Below are 7,365 nucleotides of genomic sequence, written 5' to 3'. Positions count from 1 at the left end.
TGAAATTTAAGTGTGTTTACCTACGCCTTCAAAGGAATTATGAAAACATGGGGCACATCCATAAAATACCTTCTGCCCTGGCAAGGGTCATCACAGACAGAAGAAGGCTTTAGACTGCAAAGGAGATTCATCCTTAGCCAGATCACCCAAACACATATAAATTACAAAGTGCCCGACAACAAAGTAAACAAAGTACATAGTGTTTTAAAATATAGCCATTCTGCTCATTTGAGTTTGGCAGAGAATTTCAGGGTTTTCAATAAAATGCTGGATTCCGAGGCTCAGTCAGGAATAAAAAGAAGTTCATCCAAGATCATAGGATTATCTGGGTACATGTCATCTTTTCAAGTAGACAGCAAGTCTTTAAAAGGAAAACAATCATTCCAAAGTGTTTTTCCATATCAATAAACTATTGTCTTTTTCAGTTAAGACTCGGCGCTGTCAGCCATAAATCCACCAGGCATTTTGTGTGCCAAATGGCCAGTCTGGGCCTGAGTACACGTCTAAAGACATTGGTCATAGAACATGTATATTAATGCTTCACAGACATCAGTGGGAAACCAACTTCATTTAACTTATGTAATGAGTACGAAGAGCGTTTGCCCAACTTAAATGGATACATTTTACACATACATTCTATGCCTCGAAATCCGTAGACAGGTTAAGCAAGTCTAACGCAGCTTAGAACCAAACACTCATCATTTGCACAGAGAAATTTAAAGATAATATAACAGGGATAATTTAACCTTGGCAGGCGTCTATGTTATTTTCCCCTGAAAAGTGGGTTTTTGCTAATTAAGATCGATATATTTCTGGCATGAAGCCGAGACGTCTTAACCGGTGAAAATCAACCTCAAATTAAAAAGAACTTTGACTTCTTCCAAGACACTTAAAACTGATCCATTTGTAGCAAGCAATCTCATTTGTTAAGTTTGATTTGGGAAACTTTGGAAGTGATATTTTTCTGGCAGACAATCCAGAAATGTATGAAATATCCATTTTTCCAAATCGTATTCCAAAGCGATAATTTGGGATAATCACCAGGAACGTCCATCAGCAGCAACGGTGATTGTTCTACAATCTAAGTCTAAATCACCGCAAGCCTAATAACATCAAAGCAAACCTCTACAAATCTAATGAGATTAAAGTGTGATGTACCTGGAAGATTAAACATGTGTAGATGTAGAGATGCTTCTGGATTTAGTCCAGTTATCAATGAAATGTGATCCTTAAAAAAATGAGTCTCACAAAAAATTATGTAAACCAGTTATTATGCACAAATTTTATAAAACATAGATTAAAGCAGAATTGTAGTAATTAGTGACATTTATGTAGTTCAGGTGGGTTCTGCAATTTGGTGGCCTTGGAGATCAGCCTACCTTTCAGGCGTGAGAAGGACAAGATTTCAATTTCTTATCATCTTTTGGTATATAAAGCACAAATCCGCATTGCCCTATTACCGTATTGGCCCGAATATAGACCGCACTTTTTTCCCCCACTTTAAGTCTTTAAAGTGGGGGTGCGGCCTATATTCGGGGTCTAGCGCCCGACGCCCGGGACATGCAGTCCCGGGCGCCGGGCAGGCAGCGGGGTTAGGATACAGATCCCCCGCAGCGGTGCAGGGGACCTGCATCCTACTCCCCGATACGCTCAGGCAGCCTCCCGTGCCAGCACTTCCCACGGGGGGGAGTACCGGCACGGGAGGTTGTCTAAGCGCATCGCACGGACGTTCACCGGCAGCGGCGATGCGCCGTTGCCGGTGAACGTGCGCACGATGCATTCTAACCCCCCCCGACTTACCAGGGCAGACTCCCAGGTCTTGCAGGGCCGGCGGAAGACATCTACGCAATACGCGTATACAACTTCCGGTACCGGCACTTCCGCTGAGTGCCGGCACCGGGAGTTGTATACACGATGTGCATAGATGTCCCCCTCCGGCCCCGTAAGACACCCGGGAGTCTGCTCTGGTAAGTCGGGAGGGGGGGGAGGACAGAGTGGCAGCATATCGCGGGGAGGACAGAGTAGCAGCGTATCTCGAGGGGGGGGAGGACAGAGTGGCAGCATATCTCGGGGAGGGAGGACAGAGTGGCAGCATATCTCGGGGGGGCAGAGTGGCAGCATGTTTTTTGGTGCTTTTTTAAAGAAAAAAACTTTTTCTTTAAAAAAGCACCAAACTTTTAGGGTGCGGCCTATATACGGGGGCGGCCTATATCCGAGCCAATACGGTAAATGAAATGCTTTTTTTTTAATCTATGTTGACATTTCAGTGAAAAATGTGTTTGTTTAGATAAAACAATAAATTTGTCTAAAGCTATGAGGACTATCAGGTCAAGAGTGGTCATAGGGGATGCAGACTTTTTTCAGGCTTCTTGATGCCCATGTATGTGATAACAAGGCTTTTCAAGTATTGGTACATCACTGATGTATAGAAATAAGGTTAGCTCTCACTGCATATAAGCTTTTGAGAACTAAGAGATCTTTTCTTCAGATGTAATAGAAGAGACATCTCAAGAAGACAGGTTGGAAGTGCCAAAGTTACTCAACATCTATGTTAGCCCAAAAAAAGGTATCAGCTGAGACTCAATTAACATCCAAATCATAAAAAATGTAAGAAAGTAAATCTATACAATTTATTTACCAAATCATTATCACAATGTATGGATAAAATAGTATGTTTTACCCAATTAACAGCATTTAGCTCCATAAACTATAACTGTACGCATGATAAGGCTGTGCACACATTTATCTCCATGATCCCAGAATGTATGAACTGCATGAATCCAAAAGGGGAAACACTTTAGAGAAAAATTTGATCTGGTCAGTGACCAATGGAACGGTTCACTAGCTGTCATACACATGTATTTGGGTGCATTTGCTTTAAAGAGTGGCGACGTCTATGTTACTCCTCAGAACGGTATAGATAAATGTGGCACGTAGGATGTAACTGCCTCACTCTTGATCTATACTCTCCATATTATAAAAAAAAACAACATATGAGGTTAAAAAAAACATCCAGTATAAATCCTTCTTCAGAAGAGGAAAAACTCTAGAGTGATGGGAAAAGCTAGAGAAACAATGAGTCCGTGTGACACTTTGGCAATTAAAGGGACTGTTTATTTAAAAGCGTAGAAGTCATCACCAAACACCTCTTAGTAAGCCCCGCTGTGTACACTGTCCTGGTACAATACAGAATGTGTCACTATTTCCATGACTATTTTTTTATTTCCATTCTGGCCGTGGAAAGACACCACTCACATGCTACATGGAAATAACGTGTGGATGTGTAATTGTGTTTTGAAGCATTGTCCCCTTGTTGAATAGGCATATATCCGTCTATGTGCTCTTTATGGCTTGGCATGAAGGATATTTAATGCAGATTTTTAGCATTTTGTGAGTTAATCTAAGATAATTTGACAAGTACTAATTATGTGTATAACAGACATTTTAATATAATCAGATTCTTTGTTTCTTATAGTCCAAACTTTTTAGCGCATATTTGACCACTATTGGATTACAGGACACCAGACACTAAAACTGCTGTGTTTTCCATCCATACAATATTTAGGGAGTTATGTCATGTCTGCCAATCCTTGAAAATACATACGCATTACACTTTATATGAAAAATGTTCTACCGACATTTTTCAATGTGACTGATGTATAACATAAAATAACTTTGGGCCAAAAGCAGGGGAAATTGATAAAAGCTTACTCATATAACAGACTGCCACCAATTTGTCATGAGATAAATGTTGGCCTGGCTCAAGAGGTCATCTCAGGCAGCATCACCACAATGCCACCAAATTTCAATAGATTTTTGTAGGGTCATAGGTAGTGAGGGATGAGCTACTCAAGTTGGGATTACTTTGTCCTTCCCATAAAAAGTTTGAGAGGTAGCTAGTAGGAAAATCTATCATATCATAGAAGGAAATATGACCATGTACATTCTTTTGATCTGTGCTCAGAGAAAGCGATTTCCACCAACTGCTCACCAGGTCTCCTGATAAAAGAGAACGTAGGCTGAATTGGAAATAATGCAGGAAATTAATGAAAATTTACAGAAAGGTCTTAATCAGAATAGGAAAACATTACTACAGCCTCTGGAATTAGCATTACTATGTAGATCCAACTCCCCTGTTCCCCACTGTTCTCCTGAGTAGCTTATGTTCCAGTCATTAAGTTATGACTGTGAAAGTCTAATAGCCTTTTCATGTTACCGGCCAATTTTATTATTATTACTATCTTTTATTTATATAGCACCAACAATTTACACAGTGCTTAATACAATACAATAGGCACAAAAATTTAAGTCTAGTAGCATTTTAGCTCCCACTCCTAATAAGATCAAAAAATTCTGTCAACCTCCAAGACCAAGTAAGTGTCAGTGAAATAATAGTATTAACAACTCTTAGATTATTTGCACACGAGGCAAATGGCGGGCAGAACCGGCTCACCACCTTCACTGCTTACCTGGTTATTGGTATTTCTCGTGCCCACCCATGCCTCAATTATTAAGCCAGTATCATAACTTCATGCTGATGAGTCCCATTAAGGACGAAACAGCTGTCCATGAGTGTTGATCCGGCTACTGCACCTCTTTTGTTGGGCAACTGACCCAGTAGCATAACCTTTCTCTTCCCGGTGTCTCCCTACCTTCATACCACACAATGTATGTGGTTATCATGAATAGGCTTTCCAGAACCAAGGTGACATCTAAATGCAGAATGACTAGACAACCTTAACCAAAATTATCATTGTGACTGGTTTCCATAAAATTTACCATCTATTCAATTTCATTTTCCAAGGAATTAAAGTGCGCTTCTACAGCATGATTGTGCATGGCAAAGAACACCTCTATGAACAGCCAAGACTTTTACTATATTGAGAACCAACGATGGCAACACTAAACTGTGACAATGGCTCCATTCCCTGCATTTTTGAACCCAGCTGGAAGAAAGCAGCACATATCCCAAGTAAGTCCTGCTTAAGGAGATGGCAATGGCTTGGGATAATGCGCTACAGATGTCTCGCTGGCTTTTGATGTTACAGTTTGGTAGGAAAGAAAGCTTTTCCAGACGTGCTTGAGGGAAGATGCACATTGATGTGGCTGCAGAATACATTAATGCTTCTTCTTAATAATCCTTTATGTTAATGTGCAAGAGCTGCTGGTTAGAAGTGAGAAATCTACCCTTGAAGTATAGAAATATTATATACCGGTAGTCAGAAACATGCATCAAACAGCAATATCGAATAATTCTCCGCGCTACAATTGTATTTAGAATTATTTTATTTGCACACAAAGGCAAACGCTGTGCCTTGTTTTTGCATTTTGACTCCTAACAAATCCATACGCCCAAGTTTATTAAAGTGACATTCATTTTGTTTTCTTATTCTCAAAAGTATGATTAAGCAAACCTTACTTAGTTTCCTGTATACCCCTCATTTATACCACCCCCGTTTGCTTACCTTGTTGCTGAGGTTTGTGCTATTGAACACTGGCACACCAAAACCTATTTAAATGAAAATACACATGCATAAGCATAGTTGCAAATACTTCAACTTGTGCCCAACAGGTATGTAGAATAAAGACAAGTGAATGGAGTTGCAGTCAAAAAAGGAGAAAAAGCCAAAAATATATGCAAAAGGTATTTCAGGGTTATTCCCACAACATTAAGTAAAACTATCAAATACAACAAATGACCAAAAAGAACTTACATTCGGATTCGGTACTCAATACAAGAATATGTGGCAGAGGAGCGGAAAACGCTGGTGAGATCTCCAACATTTCAACATAAAGGAATTCTCCAGGCCCTTGAGAAAGACTTTATTTATTCTTATTTAATGTTGTGGGAATAAACCATTCAATTCAAGATTAATGATGAGCCATGCCATATCCTGGTCCCTACAAACGGTTGCCAGGTTCCAATAAGATACTATGCATTAGGCCCAATATGCTTTATTCATAGCTTAACATAAAAGAAAAAAAGTACTCATGGTGAGCAGTATAATTATCATCAGACACCTGACGCATTTCATCCTGGCCATTATTTTTCTTTTCATCCTGGCTATTAGTCCAGCAATTCCTTTTTATGGATAGTGGGATCCACTTGTAGTGATGTCACCAGACCAGATATTGAAGTCATCATTCTTCAAGAACCCCAGTTTTAACATAATTAAGCCATAGGCATAGTGCAAAGACTTCCTCTAAGTATCGAGGCCCTACTGCTTGGCCTCTCAATAGTACTGAAGCAAGACTCCGAAAACATCACACAGAAAACCCATACAGAGCCCAGGGAGGCTTCAGGGACTCTATTTCGTTTTGTAAAGGAAGACATGACTCTTTTTATGGCCTGTGTCAATGGGGCAAAGAAATTAAATCTGCTTTAATTTATTATGGACCACGGGATCGTGGAAAATATTGCGATATAGAGCCCTTTGGCACTAGAAGCGTTAAAGTCAGCAGTAAGCCTCTAATTACAGAAACACATGGGATGGATGTCATTACCAGGAAATGAATTTATCCAAAGTGAAGCTAAATAAATAAATACATTGATTTAAAATACTTGCAGGCTTTCAACAAACCCAATTGAAAGGGAAATATGCCATCAAGAATGATTGGAGAAACCAAAACATGGGCACTAATTGCACTAAATGCATGGTTTCATGAAATAAACGGTCTTTCTTGAGTAGCATTATAAAGTAGAGATCGGCCACTATATTTGGAAAAGTTACTTTAGTGCCAGAGGGGGGGAAAAAACAGATTCCCCATTAAACAGTGATTAATTCAACATGCTAAACATATAGGTGATAGGAGAGCGAATTAAAGAGATTTGTTCATAATGTATAATAAATGTCTAATATACTGGCCAAGACCAATGCATCCATCTGACATGCTGTACCACTGTCTACCAAAATGTTTGAGATTTTACTACACATAAGAACCATTTGGCCCATCTAGTCTCCAATTTTTCCTCCTGTAAAGATCTGAAGACTTATTTGGTCCTTGGTCTTGTCTTATATTCAGAAAAAAACCTAATGCCTATCTCCATGCCACTTCTGCTGGAAGGGTGCTCCATTTTCACTTCCTTATAATAATATATTAATAAGAACCTCTAACTATCTAGTCTTAGATCATGACCATGTCCTATAATTTATAATCCTTTTAAATATACTTCCCTGATGTACAATGATGAGTACCCTTAATGTACTTAGATGCTTCTATCATATTCCCTTTCTATCATCTCTTACTCAAGCTCTTTATAATAATGATTTAGTATTTCTGGATCATATTTATTCTGCAAACCATTCACCACTTTAGTAACCCTTCTTGGAAGTCTTAGAATGTCAATATCCTATGGAGACGGGG

The sequence above is a fragment of the Spea bombifrons genome, chromosome 1, assembly GCF_027358695.1.
Source record: "Spea bombifrons isolate aSpeBom1 chromosome 1, aSpeBom1.2.pri, whole genome shotgun sequence".
Taxonomy (NCBI): domain Eukaryota; kingdom Metazoa; phylum Chordata; class Amphibia; order Anura; family Pelobatidae; genus Spea; species Spea bombifrons.
This window is presented reverse-complemented; position numbering follows the sequence as displayed.